The following is a 17,275-nucleotide window of genomic DNA, read 5'->3' as shown; positions in this document are numbered from 1 at the left end:
TTGCTTGAAGTGCCAGTTTCTCTCCTTTTCACCCAGTCATATTCTCACTCTACTCATATTGGAAGACCAAACTCAAATGTCACTTCTACCAGGTTTTATTTGAAATTCTCCAGCATCCAACATAGAGCCTGCCAAAGATACATACATACAAAGAAAAAAAAAAGCTACATAAGTGAGTTTTTAAAAGTTTCATTCCAAGTATCTTAAATTGAATTTAAATTGAATTATCAAACCGAAATTCTTTTACTTGATTGCAATTGATATAAGTAATTAAAAACCAAAAAACTGCTAGCATCCTTGAAAAGGAAATCTTTGATAACATCTTTGGTTATCAAGAATAGAAAGTATTTTTTACATCATTTTTCTTTAATCCAAAGTATTTTTCATATAACATAACCAGATACATTTTGTAAACATCTCATGAAACCCTTATTTTAAATAATGAGACTTTTGTTATGACTATTAACCACTTAAGTGATAAAGCCCCAAGTAGGAGATGAATAACAAGCTGAACTCATTAAGTATTCTAGTAGCTGAGAAAATACAGCAGTAAACAGTGTAGATAAGGGCTTTTCTCACTGAACTAACATCCTTTCATTTTAATTGGGGGTGAGGATATGGACAATAAACAAATGAGCTTGTGTCGTGAACCAAAGTTATGACGGCTCTGTGGAGATTTAAAATCTTAAATAGGATGATTGAGTGGCCACTTTAGAATAGAAGGTCATCGAAGACCTCTCTGAATAGACAATTCTCGAACTGAGAGCTGAAGATTTAAAAAAAAAAAAAAAAGCAACAATGCAAAATTTAGGGGAAAGAGCATTCCAACCAGAGGGCCCTGAAGCATACCAGGAAGACAGAAACTGGTAGTTGAGGTAGGTGAAGAGGAACACGTAGACTATGCAGTTTTTGTTTTTATCATGCAGTTCTTTACAAGCAAGCAAAGGGAGTGAGGATTTAAATCTCTGAGCAAAGAAGAAGCCATTGGTAGATTTTAACAAAGGGAGCAACATAATCTAGATTATACTTTTTGTCATAGCTTTTTGTTTGACCTTTTAAAAGATCCCTTTGGAAGCGTGTAGAAAATGGACTGGAGAAGGTATGAGGCCAGTTGGAAGGCAGTAGGCCTATCCACAGATGATTTCGGTTCAGAGTAAAATGGTGTTTGTGAAAATGGAGAAATGAATCCAGTTTTGGAAGTTGCGTCAATGAACTTGCTGATCCATTGGATGGAGGGGAAGTAAGGGTGTAAATTCATTTCAAAATACTTTAGACTACGTTTCTTTGGATTCTTTGGAACCTGTGCATGTTCCTTTCTAAGGAGTTAAACTCTCTGACACGTTTTCATTTTATATTTGTATATCTGCATGCATATTTGTGGGCTTTAACCTTTTAAAAGTAATCTTTTATAAATAATCTTTAGCATATGAAATGAGCTGAAGAGTCAGTTGGAAACGAGAAGAGGCAACACATGTATATAACCCCTTAAAGAAGTTTTGATTAGAGGTCTTGCTTACCCACCTAGAGAGGCAGCACCTACATTGCTCTAAGGAACTACCCAATTCCTACTGTGTGTCTCAGCGCAACTATCCGACCAGACAGCTCCTTGGTCCAGGTACGTCCCTTTAAGGAGGCCAAAGCCATCATTCATTACAAACTGATGTCACGCAGACTCCACGCAAGCCCCACCGCCTGTACCTCTCGCACACTGGCTTCCAAGATCCTTGGCAGCGAGAACCACCCTCGAGCTAACACCCGCGCCAGAGGAGTCCGGGAATAGCTTGACGTCAGTATGCCGTGCCGGCCGGGGGCGGGACCTGGCTTTGCTTCGGCTCCCGGGCGGCTGCAGGTGTGTGGCGGAGGAGTGGCGTGACGTCATCAAACTGCGCGGGCCAGGCGTCGGGCTCAGTTCCCGCCCCAACTTTGGTTCCTGGGGGCAGGTGAGAGGGGAAGTGTGGGCGGTGTGTTGGTTGTATGCGGGCCGCTTTGGGTTGCCTCGGCCTTCTTCCGACTCTCTGGCCCTTCTGTCACCCCTGAATCCTTACAACTATCGGTGTAAGTAGTAGTCACCTTTTAAAATGGAAGGACCCAAGGCTCGGAGAGGTGAAGTAACTTGCACAAGATTACGCAGCAGAGTTGGATTCTCGGTAGACTGATAGTTCTCTTCACTATAAAAGGAACATAATCATAGCTTGCTTATGAAATGCTTTGAGGGGGTGCATGTAAAGCGCCTTACATGCTCCTTACCAATGGCGGGTCTGTCCATCCACTCCAGAGCAAGGACCGATTCCGCTTTCTAGCTGGGGCTTCCTCACCTCGACACAAAGGACAGAGTATACTGAGCAAAAGGCTTGAGGCCCACCATACCCAGCAAACGATGCAGTCAAAATATAGGTATCTCAGCTGCACTCTACCAGTCTAAATGTGCACCTTCTCATCTCATTTTTTTTAATTGGCATTACTGTTTATACACTGATCCGGGCTGAAAATCTAGCATTCATACTGCTCTTTCACACCCTGCACCGCTGATTACGCACTGACTCCTGTCACTTGTTCCTTCCCTGTTCTCTATTTCTACTAGATAAGACTTCATCAAATGACCTCTTACTCTCTCGAATTGATTCATTTGTTCAATTAAGAAGTATTAATCATTGATAAAAATTAATCATCACCAAACACAATTTTACCACTCCTCAGCTCGTAGTGTGATTATACTTCTTGGTCCAGATCAATGAGGTTTGAGTGGATGTGACCCATGTCACTCTTAGAGACATCATTTAATGCTGATCTGAGGTGCTCCAGAACTCTTTTCCCTCTCTCTTGCCCCACAGCAGGCAACATTTGAAATTATGGTAGCTTCATCAGCCTATAACTCTGAATGGTTAAGATGAGCAAGTGTCCATGTTGACTCATGATAAACATATAGCATGGGAAAGAGATAAACATCTTTTGTTGTAAGGCACCGAGACTCTTGGTGGCATTGGTCACCACAGTGTAACTTAACCTATTCTGATTGACACAAGGGTGTATGGCAGTGAGCAAAAACAAATTTGGTCTCTGTTCTAGTGAAGATTATAAGAGATATCTCTATAAAATATAAGTTGACACTGTCCTATTCTCTGCTTTAAAACTTTGTTTTAAAATATCTTCCCATTGCTTGAAAGATAAAGTTCAAACTCTTAGCCAAGTATTCTAGGCCCTTTACCACTTGACCCAGAATTGCACTTCTGTCCCCCTTTCCCATCTATTTTATGGTCCAGCCAAACTTTACTGCTGGCTAGTTACTGCCTTAATCCTTATGCTTTCAAATCGCTGCCTGACCCTTCACCCATGTCATACATGCTATACCTTCAAACTGGGATGCCCTCTGTCCATGTTTACATATCCTGGTTTACTCCCAAGTGCTCACTAATTACCTTATGCCAACCCCTACTAACCCTCTTAGAACACTGATAACAATATTAATTACGTGTTTCAGTGACTGTCTTCCTCTGGAGCTGTAGACTTCTTGGGAAGGTCATCTTACTCATGATTGCGTCAGACATAGATAAGGACTTATATATTTGTTAAATAAATGGATAGCTCGTTGGATCCTTCCAGGCTCACTAGAGTTGCTATCAATTCCATGTATTAATTTCCTTTCTTGCTGTAACAAATTGCCATACAATTAGTGGCTTAAAACAACACAGATTTATTACCTTACAGTTCTGTGGGTGTTGGCAGGTCTGTATTCCTTTCTGGAGGCTCTAGGGGAGAATCTATTTCATTGCTTTTTCTAGCCACTAGAGGCTGCCCACATTCCTTGGCTTGTGATCCACTTATCCCCTGTTCAAAGCCAGCAATGTTGTATCTCTGAACATTTTTCTATAGTCATATCCTCTATGAAATCAGTCAGGAAAGTTCCTCCAATTGTAAGGATCCATGTAATTAGATTAGGCTCACCTGAATAGTCCAGGATAATCTCCCCATCACAACATAATTTAAACATGTTTTCCTTTTGCCATGTAAGTTAACATATTCACAGATCAAGGGATTAGAACAAGGATATCTTTGGGGGGAGCATTATTCTGTCTACACATTTCTGAATCTTTCCCTGCTTCCCTCTCTATTTTGATATTTACCCTTCAATATCAGACAAATGAAATCTTCCCTAAGGGGCATCAGGAATCTCCCTGAAGTGGGGTAACCAAATATGGTCCAAACTGAGACACTTCTGAGAGTGAAAGGGAGTACCATTAACATTTACATCAGGTCAACAGGTGTGCAGTGGTCTGACTAGACATGGCAGAATGAAATGAATGTGTGACCTGTGGAGATCCTCCCTGAATTGGGGCGGTATTATTATAGACTCTACCCTTCAGCCTAGTCTCTTAGAAATCTAGATGTTAGGAAGCTTTACTTTCCTCAGAAAATCCGTTTTAAACTGGAGATGGGACACTTTATCTGGTTCAGAAGGCTAAATAAAGCCTTTTCCCCCACAACCTTGACAATATAAATAACATAAATAACATAATATTTCTGTTAGAGACATAAGACTTTAGTCTATGATTTATATTACATATATATCAAATGTATTTGCAAATGTGCAAATATATATCAAACTCACAACTTGACATATGCCTTTCAATTTTGTTTCTGATTAAGCCTCTTTTAGTGGGTAGTTCCAATATACCTTGTAGCCACATGACAAAAGACAAAAAGAATTCAAGGTCAGGAAACTGAAGATCTGCTCATAGTGGACTTATAAATGATGATTTTCAGCTTTGGGGAGAAAGGAAAAAACATGGTAAAGTAAGGATCCCACAGCCTTTCCTTTATCTGATCCAGATTTTCCATTTCAAAGTCTGTTAATCCTAGATCACAGAGTCAGAAGATATTTCAGGAAACCATCTTGTGTTGTACTAAAATTATTTTTATAATAACTCAAATTACTGTACAGCTGTAAAATAGTGGCTTTCCAATTCTATCATGCCCTTGACATTTTTCTCTACAAAAGAGCTTCCCCCAAACCATACCTTTTCTTTCTTGTCTTCTTGTATTTTTAATAAATATCACTACAGACTTAATAATTTTTGTTTTTATTTATTCGATGTTATAATCCATTATCATCTGTCTTCTTTTTTGATGCTCAAATTGTCTTAGATATGGCCAATGGGAGTCCCTTTAAGCCACTACTATTACATTTTGACCTATCTCCATCAGCCTTTGAGTGCTTTCTTACTCCCTGGCATAAGATATTTCAGGCTCACCTGTACTTTACCTCCCTCAAATCTGAACTTTCATTTCTCCAGGGAGCTCTGGTTCCTTCTAGTGTGGTAAGATATTTAGAAACCAAGAGCTACTGGGGTGTCATTGCCTCTTGACCCTTTTAGTTTCCTTTTGGCATGTCCCCCTTTTCATTCTTTTGCTTGGCTGAGTAGTATTTCACTCTAATATACCTTTTAAAAAAAACCAAAAAACCAGTCTCCCTATAAAAGAACATTCAGGTTATTTCCAATATTTTCCTATTACAAATAATGCCACAGTCAATAATCTTCCACATATGTTGTTTCAGATCTGGGGTTGTATATCTTCAGAGGAAATTACTACAAGATTAAAAATTCCTGCTAGATTAAAAGGTAAGTGCAAATGAGGCTTTGCTAGATAATGCCAGATTCTCTACAGAAATCATTCTTTTTTGTATTTCCACTAGCATTGGAAGAGATTATCCATTTTCCCACAGTTTCACCAACAGAAATACAAAATATATTGTCAAACTTTGAGATTTTTGCAAACATGATAGGTGAGAGATGATATCAAATTGTAGTGATAATTTGCAATTCTCTAATAGTGAAGCTGAAGAATTTTTCATTTGTTTAAGGATCATTTAAATATCATTTATTGTTAACTATGTGCATGTCTTGTACATTTTTCTATAGAGTTGGTTCTTTATGCTTTTTGAATTTTAAGTGTTCTCTTATATTAGGAACATATGATGTTTATCTGTGATACATATTGCAAATATTAACTCCCAGATTGATAATTGTCTTTTGACTTTGTTTATGATATTTGCCATAATTTTCATTTTTTCGTAGTTGAATTTATCAATATTATCTTTTATTAGGTCTGGATTGTGAGTCATAGTTAGTAAAAACTGCTATAAATTTAGTCATTAATTTTTGCTGTTATAAGTGATTTGAAATCTACAGATTTACTTATTTTGATGTCTTCAATACATAAGGTTGTAGTCATCAGTCCTCTAATGACTAGAAGTTTTTACATCTCCTTTTTCCTTATTTTTAAAGAATTTATTTAGAATAACCTGATTTTGACCTTTTTAGAAGGCAAATTGACAGTATGTACTGAGGCATAAAACTCTGCAGTCTTGAAATACTATTCTAGGGAGGAAATCTTAAACCCAGCACCTGATACAGTGGCCAATATTTATTAGGTATTCAGACAATAGTTGCACAATAGAGGAATAAATATGAGGGAGGGGGAAATACACATGGCAGTGTTTGTTGTTGAATTATTTACATGGAAAATTGGCTGCAACCTAAAAAGCCAATAGTGGAGAAATGACTAAATAAACTATGGTATATTTACTTCATTGAAAATGATGTAACACTGAAAAGTGATTAGTCTGAAAGATGTATAATAATATGGTAAAGATATATAATATATTGATGAAATGATAGATGAAAAAAGCAAATCACCAAATTATTAAAAAAGAGTTATTGAATATATACACACAGAAGAAAAATAAAGACTAAAAGAAAATGTAGCAAAATGCTAACAGAGGGTTATAAGTTCCTTTTTTCCAATCTTTCTGTTTCTGATGAAAAACTAAAAAATTTTAAATTTTCATTCTCTGCTCCCTGGCTGTTCTTAGACTCTGAGTGCAGTGATGGGGAGATCATTGGAAATTGTGAAGTAGCCCTTAAAAGAGAATTACACAAATGTACAGTGTAGAATTTTCACCCAACAACTGACAGTAGGAGCTTAATTATACACGAAAGACCAGTCTAAATGCTTTTCACAGTTTTGGGTGGCTGGATGGCTTTGGGTCTCAGATCTCTTCTCTATAAATGAGGATAATAATGGTATTATCCTATAGAGTTAATGCCAGGATGAAATGAGATAATACATATAAGTGCTTAGAACAGAACCTGACCTGCAATGAGTACACATGTTAACTGTTCTGTTTCTTGGTTTCTGGGTTTTTTCTTTAATTATAAAAACTTGGTTATAATGCCCCCATGTGTCTGTACATTGCAGTATTTCTGGTCATTAAAGGGTTTTTTTTTTTATTACTTTAGATCAATGCTTTTGAAATGACAATTCTAGGGCCATGCATTGTCCACTCAGGTTTTATATAGGCTCTGAAGGTTAAACAGCTCTTTTGAAAATAATGTTTTTTCCCATGAATATAAAAACAACAGGTTCACTAAAATTTGAAAAATACTGAGATCTATAAGGAGTTATAATTGTCTATAGTGTAACTGCCCAAACATTTTGTTGCGTTTTAGATTTCCTATGTAAATATATACACTTTATTTTTACAAATTTGGGTCAGTGTATTTTTGACACAAGATTAAGTTTTAGAATAAATGTGAAGTGTATCTTTTACTTTAAAACAAGAACAGAAAGGTAAGTATGTAGGTAATGGAGGTTATCCCATGGAAAACACAGGATCATATCTTGTCACCAGTCTGTTGTGTTTCCCATTAACAGACAACTACAGTAGGTACATTGAACTAGAATGGAAAAATGCCTTAAAAATACTTTAAAGTGAAAGACAATCCAACTTGATTTAGAAATACAATGCCACATGTATAACTTGAAGAGGGATGTAAGAGAATCAGTTTGTTGTACTAAGGAGGTTTTCCTCTTTTTTAATATAATAATGAGTTGGTAACAAATCTGTATTTTAAAATTATTTATACTCTGTACATTAAATGTGAGATTTTGTGTAAGAAATAGGGGAAAATAGAATGTAGTTTTTTAAAAAAAGAAGTTTTTTTAAAAAAATTGTAGTATAGTTGATTTACAAAGTTGTATTAGTTTCTGGTGTACAGCAAAGTGATTCAGTTATACATACATATATATATGTATTCTTTTTTGGATTCTTTTCCATTATAGGTTATTATGAGATATTAAATATAGTTCCCTGTGCTATACAGTAGGACCTTGTTGTTTAACTACTTTACATATAGTAATATGTATCTGTTAATCCCAAGCTCCTAATGTATTCCTCCTACTCCTATATCCCCTTTAGCAACCATAAGTTTTGTTTGTGAATTTGTTTCTGTTTTATAAGTAAGTTTATTTGTATAATTTTTTAAGATTCCACATATAAGTGATATCATATGATATTTATCTTTCTCTGTCTGGCTTACTTCACTTAGTATGATAATCCCTAGGTCCATCCATGTTGCTGCAAATTGCATTATTTCATTCTTTTTTATGGCTGAGTAGTATTCCATTGTATAAATATACCACATCTTCTTTATCCAGTCATCTGTTGATTGACACTTAGACTGCTTCCATGTCTTGGCTATTGTAAATAGTGTCACTATGAACATTGGGGTTCAGGTATCTTTTTGAATTAGAGTTTTTATCTTTTCTGGTTATATGCCCAGGAGTGGGATTGCTGGATCACATGGTAACTCTATTTTTAGTTTTTTAAGAAACCTTCATACTGTTCTCCATAGTGGTTGCACCAATTTAAATTCCCACTAACAGTGTAGGAGGGTTCCATTTTCTCCACACTCTCTCCAGCATTTATTATTTGTAGACTTTTTGATGATGGCCATTCTGACTGGTGTGAGGTGATACCTTATTGTAGTTTTGATTTGCATTTCTCTAATAATTACCGATGTTGAGCATCTTTTCATGTGCCTGTTGGCCATATGTATTTCTTCTTTGGAGAAATGTCTCTTTAGCTCTTCTGCCCATTTTTTGACTGGGTTGTTTGCTTTTTCTTTTTTTTTAATATTGAGCTGTACGAACTGTTTGTATATTTTGGAAATTAATCCCTTGTCGGTTGCATCATTTGAAAATACTCCTCCCATTCTGTAGGTTGTCTTTTCATTTTATTTGTGGTTTCCTTTTCTGTTCAAAGGCTTATAAGTTTAATTAGATCCCATTTGTTTATTTTTGCTTTTATTTCTATTGCCTGGGTAGACTGCCCTAGGAGAACATTGCTACAATTTATATCATAGAGTGTTTTGCCTATGTTCTCTTCTAGGAGGTTTATGGTGTCTTGTCTTATGTTTAAGTCTGTAAGCCATTTTGAGTTTAATTTTGTGTATGGTGTGAGGGAGTATTCTAATTTCATTGATTTATATGTGGCTATCCAACTTTCCCAGGACAACTTGCTGAAGAAACTGTCTTTCCTCCATTGTATATTCTTGCTTCCTTTGTTGAAGATTAATTGACCATATATGTAATTATGTGTATTTGATTATTTTTACAATTAGAAAACAAAAGAAAGATAAATAAGAAACTAATGAAAGTAATTACAGGTTGGAGATGGATGGGAAAGGCTAGGATGTGAGCCAGACTTCTCTGAATATACCTTTTTATATAGTTTTCACATTTGAGGCATGTAAATATTCTATGAATTCAAAAATTAAAATGAATATTAACTCAAAAGATAGAGTCAAATTATAAATTGAATACAAATAGCAAAAATCACCTAAAATCATATCATATTTATAATATAGATATACAAAAATTAATTAAAGTAACTTTTGAACAGAGCACTCTGAATAAAAACAGAAATAACTAAAAAGGTGTCTTGAACTTTCCTGAATGGGTTTATTCAAGATAGTGCTATTGGTATAGTGATTCTGATTTTGTTGTGCTGTAGCATAGGGCAAATGAGTAAGCATATTGATGCTTTTTAGAACCAGAGTTCTTTGTAGGAGAAGAGGGATACAAACAGGAATGGGGAAGATAAGGATAAATTCTATGGTGTTAATTCAATTTGGATGTAACTATTATTTTTTTAAAAATGTGTGTGTGTATATATATATATATGTATATATATATGTATATACATACATAAATATGTTTTCCTTGCTTTTTCCATTGAATGGACCTTTCAGTGGTGACACCCCAGTAACAATGAGCACAGCTAGCATCATTATTCTGTTTCTAAATGCCATTCCCTAATGAAAGGAGAAATAGTTAATTCCAGGTCTGAGGCACCCGAGTAGGGAAAGTACAAGATGACTCAGTGTCCTCCTAAACAAGGAATTACTCAAAGACAAATAGGAACATGTCAACAGAACACGGAAGCTGGCTTCAAGGGGCTTCTCCTGGGCAAATTTGGGACAGTTTGAGCATCAAAAAAATAATGATAGAAACAGATTATAACAGTGTCAGTAACAATACAAATTCCAGAAACCCCCTTTACACCCTCCGCCCCCAGATAGTCTGAGTAATAGGTCTGGGGTGGGGTTTGAGAATTTAAATTTCTAAGCAGCTTGCAGGTAATGCTGCTGCAGCTAATCTATGGACCTCAGTTTGAATAGTGCTGGATTATAAAACTTTGAGTTTAAAAAATATCGAGAGAGAGAAGTTGATTGCTTACAGAGAAGGGGAATAAAAAAGAAAGCTCTTTTTTTACCGAAGAATGCCAGTTGATAAATGTACAAGAAGAAACAAGTTTAGAAAATCATCGCTTTGCAATTCTCAATGTAACAACTAATTCAGAAAAGGATCATCACTAGATGATAAAACCATTAACAGAAAGGTTTTGGGGGAACTGGATGTTCATAAGATCTCAAAATGTCATACTTATTATACCAAATTACTTATTAAGAACAAGGGCAAAAGTTGTATTTTTGCCATGGGAAAATCTAGTGGGCACTGTCATAAAGGAAGTGATCAAATGTAGCATCATCAGTAATGGGACAGTCTGACACTATGTGCCTCCTAATGGATGCAGTGGGAATTACAGCTTCACTTGTGGAATACTCTTGCCAAAAATATTTAACTTGAATTTAATCATGAAGGAACAGTCAGAGAAATCCAGACTGTGGGACATTCTTTAAATTATCTGGACTAGATTCTGCAGAAATTTCTAGATCATGAAAAAACAGGAAAAGACAGGGAAGATACTCTAAGTTGAAAGTGGCATAACCAAATGGAATAGATCTTGGATCAAAAAAATTCTGTTTTATTTGAAGGGAAATTCGATTACAGACTCAGATGATATTTAATTAATGTTTTAAATCTTATGTATAATATACTGTTATTACATAAGACAGTGTCCATTTTAAGGAGACAGGTGATAAAGTATTTAGGTTGAAGTGTCAGGATGATTGGACTTGTGTGTGTGTGTGTATGTGTGTGTGTGTAGAAAGAGCACAGATATGGCCAAATTGTTATAACTGTTTAAGTGAAGAGTACACCTGTGTTAATTTTACTTTCAAGTTTTCTAAAGGCTTGAAATTTTTCAAAATAAAAAGTTGGAGAAATATTAAATCCCTTTCCCTTCCTGTTTTGGGGTGGGTCAAATGGGGGTCCTAGAATGGGCAGGGAAGAGGGGACTTCTGTGGAAAAGAAGACTGGGAAAAAGAGGGTTTCGTGACATAGAATCAAGAAGCATGATCCTGCTGCATCAAGATAATTAACAGTGGTAGCGGTAACAACCTCCAAATCGCCATGGCTTAACACAATAGAAGTTTGTTTCTTGTTCAAGTCACTGTTCTAATTGTGAAAACTGAGGCTCAGAAAGGTGAAGTAAACTGCCTAAGAGCCAAAACAAGTGACAAACCAGAATTCTCACCCAGCTGTGGCTATGTTCATTTCAGTGCAGCACACTGTCCCTGAGGGAGGGGCTTGCTTGGGGGGAACTGAGGTTAGAGTGAGACTGTCCTAGATCCAGACCTGCCATTCTTTTCACTCTGCATTATCGGATACATATTCCATCCCAAGAGGCATCCTGGGGCCCTGACAAGCCCTCATTTTAAGGTTCAGACCATTCATTCATTCCTTCTCCAAATATCTGTGAAATACCTTTTATGTCGTAAGCACTATTCTAGGATACAACAGTGAACAAATTTACTGCTCCCAAGGAGCTTACCTTCTAGGGAGGGAAAGACACAATAAGCGAGTAAATGAGTGAATGATATACTTTGAGACCATAAAAAATACTATGAAAAATAATAAAGCAGGGTAAGAGGTAGGGGGTGGCAGGGATGAGGAGGATCATTTAGCTAAGGATTCAAAGAATGCCTCTGCATATTTGATTGGAGAATGGAAGGATTTGAAGCCTGGAGAACAGTGTATTCTAAGCTGGGGAGACAGCAAATTTAGGGCCACTGAGGCTGTAGCAAATTAGCAGCAAAAGAGGGACATTAAGGCAAGAGTGGCTGGAGAGGGAGAGAGTGAGGGAAGTAAGAGGTTGGCACCAGGTAGGGTAAGCAGTGAATAGCGGGAACTAAGACAAGGCAGTGATGTGATCTGATTTCCACTTTTAGACCTCTCCTGCAGAATTCTGCCATCCGTCCAGGTGAGAATTGATGAAGGCCTGGTGGTAGTGATGAGGACTGAGAAGTGGCCAGAAGGGAGAGGAATTTTGAAGAAAGAACTGACAGGATTTCCCAATAGATGTGGGTTATATGGGGGAAAGGAAGGTGGCTCCTAGGCTTTCAGTCCAAGAAATACTCTGACACATAGTCCCATTTGGTTAATAGAAACAGAAATTTAATGGTAAAATCTGTATGTGCCACATTATTGTTGAATTCACTGTATAATAATAATTACATTTGTTTTATCTTGGAAATCAGAGGACTAGGTTTAGTAACTGCTTAACTGGTTCCTCATTTCTTTAAAATATTGTTGATAATATTCATTATGCCTCCCTGTAAGATTTCATGAGGACAAAATGAGGTAATGTTTGGAAAATATTACTCAGATGGTTACCATCTAATAACCAATTTTTATATTTGTGCAGTACTTTCAAGGTAAAATGTGCTTTCTTGTGCTTGAAGTAATTTAATCTGCTGATCATTACGCTAAAAATCTGGTGGACGTTATGTCCCAAATTATGTTAAAATACTGTTAGCAATGCCAAAGGAGAAGTCTGTCTGGCCTCTCTCTGCTTCTCAGTCTGTCTGTCTGTCTGTCTGTCTGTCTGTCCGTCTCTGGAGAGAGAGTTCATGCAAACAAGAACAGGCCGACCCCAGGGTCTGCAGAAGCCTGACAGTTGCTGTTTTGAGGGTAGTTCTTTCACATACTCAACACGCTGAAGCCTCTGCAGATTGTCCCTCAGTGCTACCTACAAGAGGCAATATTTCAGGACACTCCATCTGAAATCCTCGATCTTCCTTGGTTTTGCTGAACCTGATTTGTTCATCATCAGAACATAGTAATGTTCAGCTTTTTAAAATGACAAATTAACTGTAAAAGCGAACAGTCACTGCTACTGCTTATATATTTGCTGTTCTTTATTCTTACGCCCTGTAGGGATTTTTTTCACCTCAGAATACATAGAAAGTCAGATAGAAATATTTAACTGATATTTACTATTCACATTCTAAGTCATTAACCATGCTATTTTTTTAACTTTTTTTTTTTTAGTTAACGTATAGTCACTTTATAATGTGTCAGTTTTTGGTGTACAGCATAATGTTTCTGTCATACATATACATACATATATTCATTTTCATATTCTTTTACAAGATGTTGAATATAGTTCCCTGTGCTATACAGAATAAACTTGTTTATTCTGTCTTATAATAGTTAATATTTGCAAATCTTGAACCCCCAATTTATCCCTTCCCACTCCTTTTTCCCCCAGTAACCATAAGTTTATTTACTATGTATGTGAGTCTGTTTCTGTTTTGTAGATAAGTTCATTAGTGTCTTCTTTTTTCTTTTTTTTAGATTCCACATATGAATGTTATCATATGGTATTTTTCTTTCTCTTTCTGGCTTACTTCTCTTAAAATGACTATCTCCAGGTCCATCCATGTTGTTGCAAGTGGCATTATTTTACTCTTTTATGGCTCAGTAGTAGTCCATTGTATAAACATACCATAGCCTCTTTATCCAGTCACCTGTCAATGAACATTTAGGTTGTTTCCATGTCTTGACTATTGTATGTAGTGTTCAGCATGCTATTTTGATCAAAATTTTGCTTTGTTACACATGGATAACAAAGAATAAAATATATGGCAGTAATAAATATAAGGATGTTAATATCCACAGCCTCTTCTCACCTGCTAAAGAATATTTTGTTGATGTTCATCTAATCTTTTCCTCTTCCATCAATTCTGGGCTTTATTAGGTAGATCAGAATGAAAAGTTACAGGTGTGTGTGTGTGTGTGTGTGTGTGTGCTGAAGAGTGTAGAGGAGCATGCTAGGGAGAGCAGAAGAGAATGCCAAAGACAGGAAAAATTGGTAAAATTTACCTTGAAAAGAAAGCAAGTGACTGACAGAAGAAAAAAGATGGATCCCAGGGAAGAGAGGGGAAAAAGCATGAGAGTGTTTAAGTTTCTTGGAGGATATTAGAGATTTTTGAGGAACAGCTGTTGTATGGGGAGCGATGTTGAAATGACAGATAGGAAAGAGCTACTGGTAAGGTTTGCTCTACATTAAAAATGTATCTGCTCACCACACCCACCAAACCCACCACACATATCCAGAGTTTTCTGAAGTAGACATTTTAATTGCCTTTCAATATTTTAGGGGACTGTTTCCTCTGAATTTTACATTATGCTAAGACTGGGCCACAAAGCAGTTGGCTTAATTCAGTCTACCACAATACTCAGAAACACCAGGAGACATTTTCTATTCTGACATTTCCTATAGATATGTTAGTGACCCCTAATTTTAAGATTATTAGGAAGATTTTTTTAATCACATAGGGAAAATGGTAAAGGATGATGCACTTTTAAAAAGATGTGTATTTGCGATTTTAATAATTTTGTAAAATTAGGAAGAACTCTACTATAAAGCATGTAACATTGCCACTCCCTTGAGACCTTCCTGAAATCAGAAACTTTGTCATAGTTTTTCAGTATGTTTCTTACATTTCTATTATTGTACTTAATTCATTCTGCGTGGTTGTTTTTTTCCAAGAAACTTCTTAATATAAAAGCAATATATTGTGGCATGAATCTGTTCATTCCCTGCACACCCCCAGCTTTATGAACTATAATTGACAAATAAATTGAAATATATTATATATTACATATATAATAATATATTAAAGTACACAACATGATTTGATTTCATATACATTGTGAAAGGATTCCCACAAGAGAGCTAATTAACACATACTCCATCACCTCACATAGTTACTGTTTTTTTGGTGGTGGGAATATTTAAGATTTACTTTATTGGCAAATATCAAGGATATAATGCAATGTTAGTAACTATAGTCACTATGCTGTACATTAGATCCTCACAACTTATTCATCTTATAATTGAAAGTTTGTACCGTTTTACCAACCTCCGCCATCACCCCACCAACCACCACCATCACCCTTGGCAACTACCAATCTACTTTCTGTTTTAATGAGTTTGGCTTTTTTAGATTCCACATATAAGTAAGATCATACAGTATTTGTCTTTCTCTGTCTGACTTATTTCACCTAGCATAGTTCCAAACTCCAGTTTCATCCGTTATGAATGTCAGGATTTCCTTCTTTTCATGGCTGAATATTATTCCATTGTATACATACACCATATTTTCTTTATCCATTCATCCATCGATGGGCACTTAGGTTGTTTCCATGTCTTGGCCATTGTGAATAATATTGTAATGAACATGGGAGTGCAGATATCTCTTCAAGGTAGTGATTTCATTTCCTTTGGGTATATACCTAAAAGTTGGATTGCTGGATCGTATGGTAGTTCTATTTAGTGTGGGTTTATTCTTAATTGAGTTCAATGAAAGCAGAGGCCACACCTTATTTATAAAACAATATCATGGCAATTTACAGCACAAGCCTTGAAGTCAGACACCTGAGTTTGAACCTTGGCTCTGCCACTCCTCAGTTAAAATACCAGATAGTTTTTTGTGATTGTTATTGTTGTTTAACCTTGTTTAGTCGCAGTAGTCTTATCTGTAAAATTGAGGTAATAATGCCTATTTCTCTCGGGGCAGTTGTGAACATTAAATGAGGATATGTATGAAAGCATTTAACACGATTCCTGGCACACACAGTATTCAACCAATGGCAACTATAACTAAGTATATGTCTACTTTATTATTTGAATCCCTACTGTGTAGCATAGAAGGAGCTACTCAGATCAGATCTGTTGTTTGCTGAACAACAGGTCATAGCTAAGATGAGAGAAGAAAACTACAGGAGGAGTTCAGGGGCTGGCACCCTTGCTTTACTGTACCTTTATTTTTCTCTGTGACTTTAAGATTTGGAGTCCTGGGGGCTGCAGTGGGGGCTTGAAGCCTGCTTCCGGTCCAAAAGAGCCTTGTTGGAGGTGAGGTAAGAGCAAAGAGTGTCTTCTACCAGTACCATGGCTTCCCTGGGAGTTCTGAGCCTCTCAGGCGAATTCCAATTCAGTCTCCAGCTCCTTCTCACCTCCTGCCCTCCCACAATGTCTTTGGAGAGTCTTCTAGTGATGGGAACTTCCAGTGACTAACCTGCACCTTCACGGGGTCCCTGGGAATAAGGGCCCTCTTAAACACCACCTCCTGCATGAAGCACTTCCTGTTTCCCCAGATCAGAGTGTCTCCTGTTATAGCATTTAGCACTTATTGCCCTACTCTGGCTACTGGCTTTACATTGTTTCCCCTGTGAATGACAAGATCTGTGAGAGCAAAGTCTAACTCTAGTTCCTATTTGATCAGTACAGTGAACTGTACATATGTTCCCAAGTAATAACTGTTATACTGAAATCTACTGAAGCCGGTCTTGGGATTGCAGCCTGGAACTGAGCCATAAATAAGCCCAGACCTTGCGCTAAACCCTAAGGACCCTGATTCCTGAGCTTTAAGATACAAATTCTGCTCCCTATAGGAGAGCATAGCCTTTGGGGAATTAACAGCCTGGAGTTCATTGTTTGACTCATTGTAGGAAGTTCCCAGCAATAGATTTCAAAAAACTGGCAGGAATGGAGAAAGAAAAAACAAACAAACAAACAAAAAAACACCTTATTTAGGGGATAGGGTTTTACAAAATGTTAACATCCAACATTTTCCTCTCCATAATTTAAAGTTCATTTTTTTATACCACCCAGCTATCTCATAGGAGGATGGTGGAAATTCAATACCTGTAACAACTGGAAACAATCTGAAAGAATTCTGACTCT

The 17,275-nt window shown here is 36.6% G+C and overlaps 1 long non-coding RNA gene across 1 annotated transcript in view; it reads left to right on the top strand.

The window, feature by feature from the left end:
- Nucleotides 1–1,898: 1,898 nt before the first annotated feature.
- The window catches only part of LOC140696101 (uncharacterized), an 87,657-nt gene continuing 72,280 nt past the window's right edge, over nt 1,899–17,275 (top strand). The window contains exons 1-2 of the long non-coding RNA XR_012072141.1: nt 1,899–1,940; nt 5,555–5,618. This is a non-coding gene — a long non-coding RNA (uncharacterized lncRNA). The remainder of the gene's footprint in view (nt 1,941–5,554; nt 5,619–17,275) is intronic.

This window comes from Vicugna pacos, chromosome 1 (assembly GCF_048564905.1).
Source record: "Vicugna pacos chromosome 1, VicPac4, whole genome shotgun sequence".
NCBI classification, from domain to species: domain Eukaryota; kingdom Metazoa; phylum Chordata; class Mammalia; order Artiodactyla; family Camelidae; genus Vicugna; species Vicugna pacos.
This window is presented reverse-complemented; position numbering and strand designations above follow the sequence as displayed.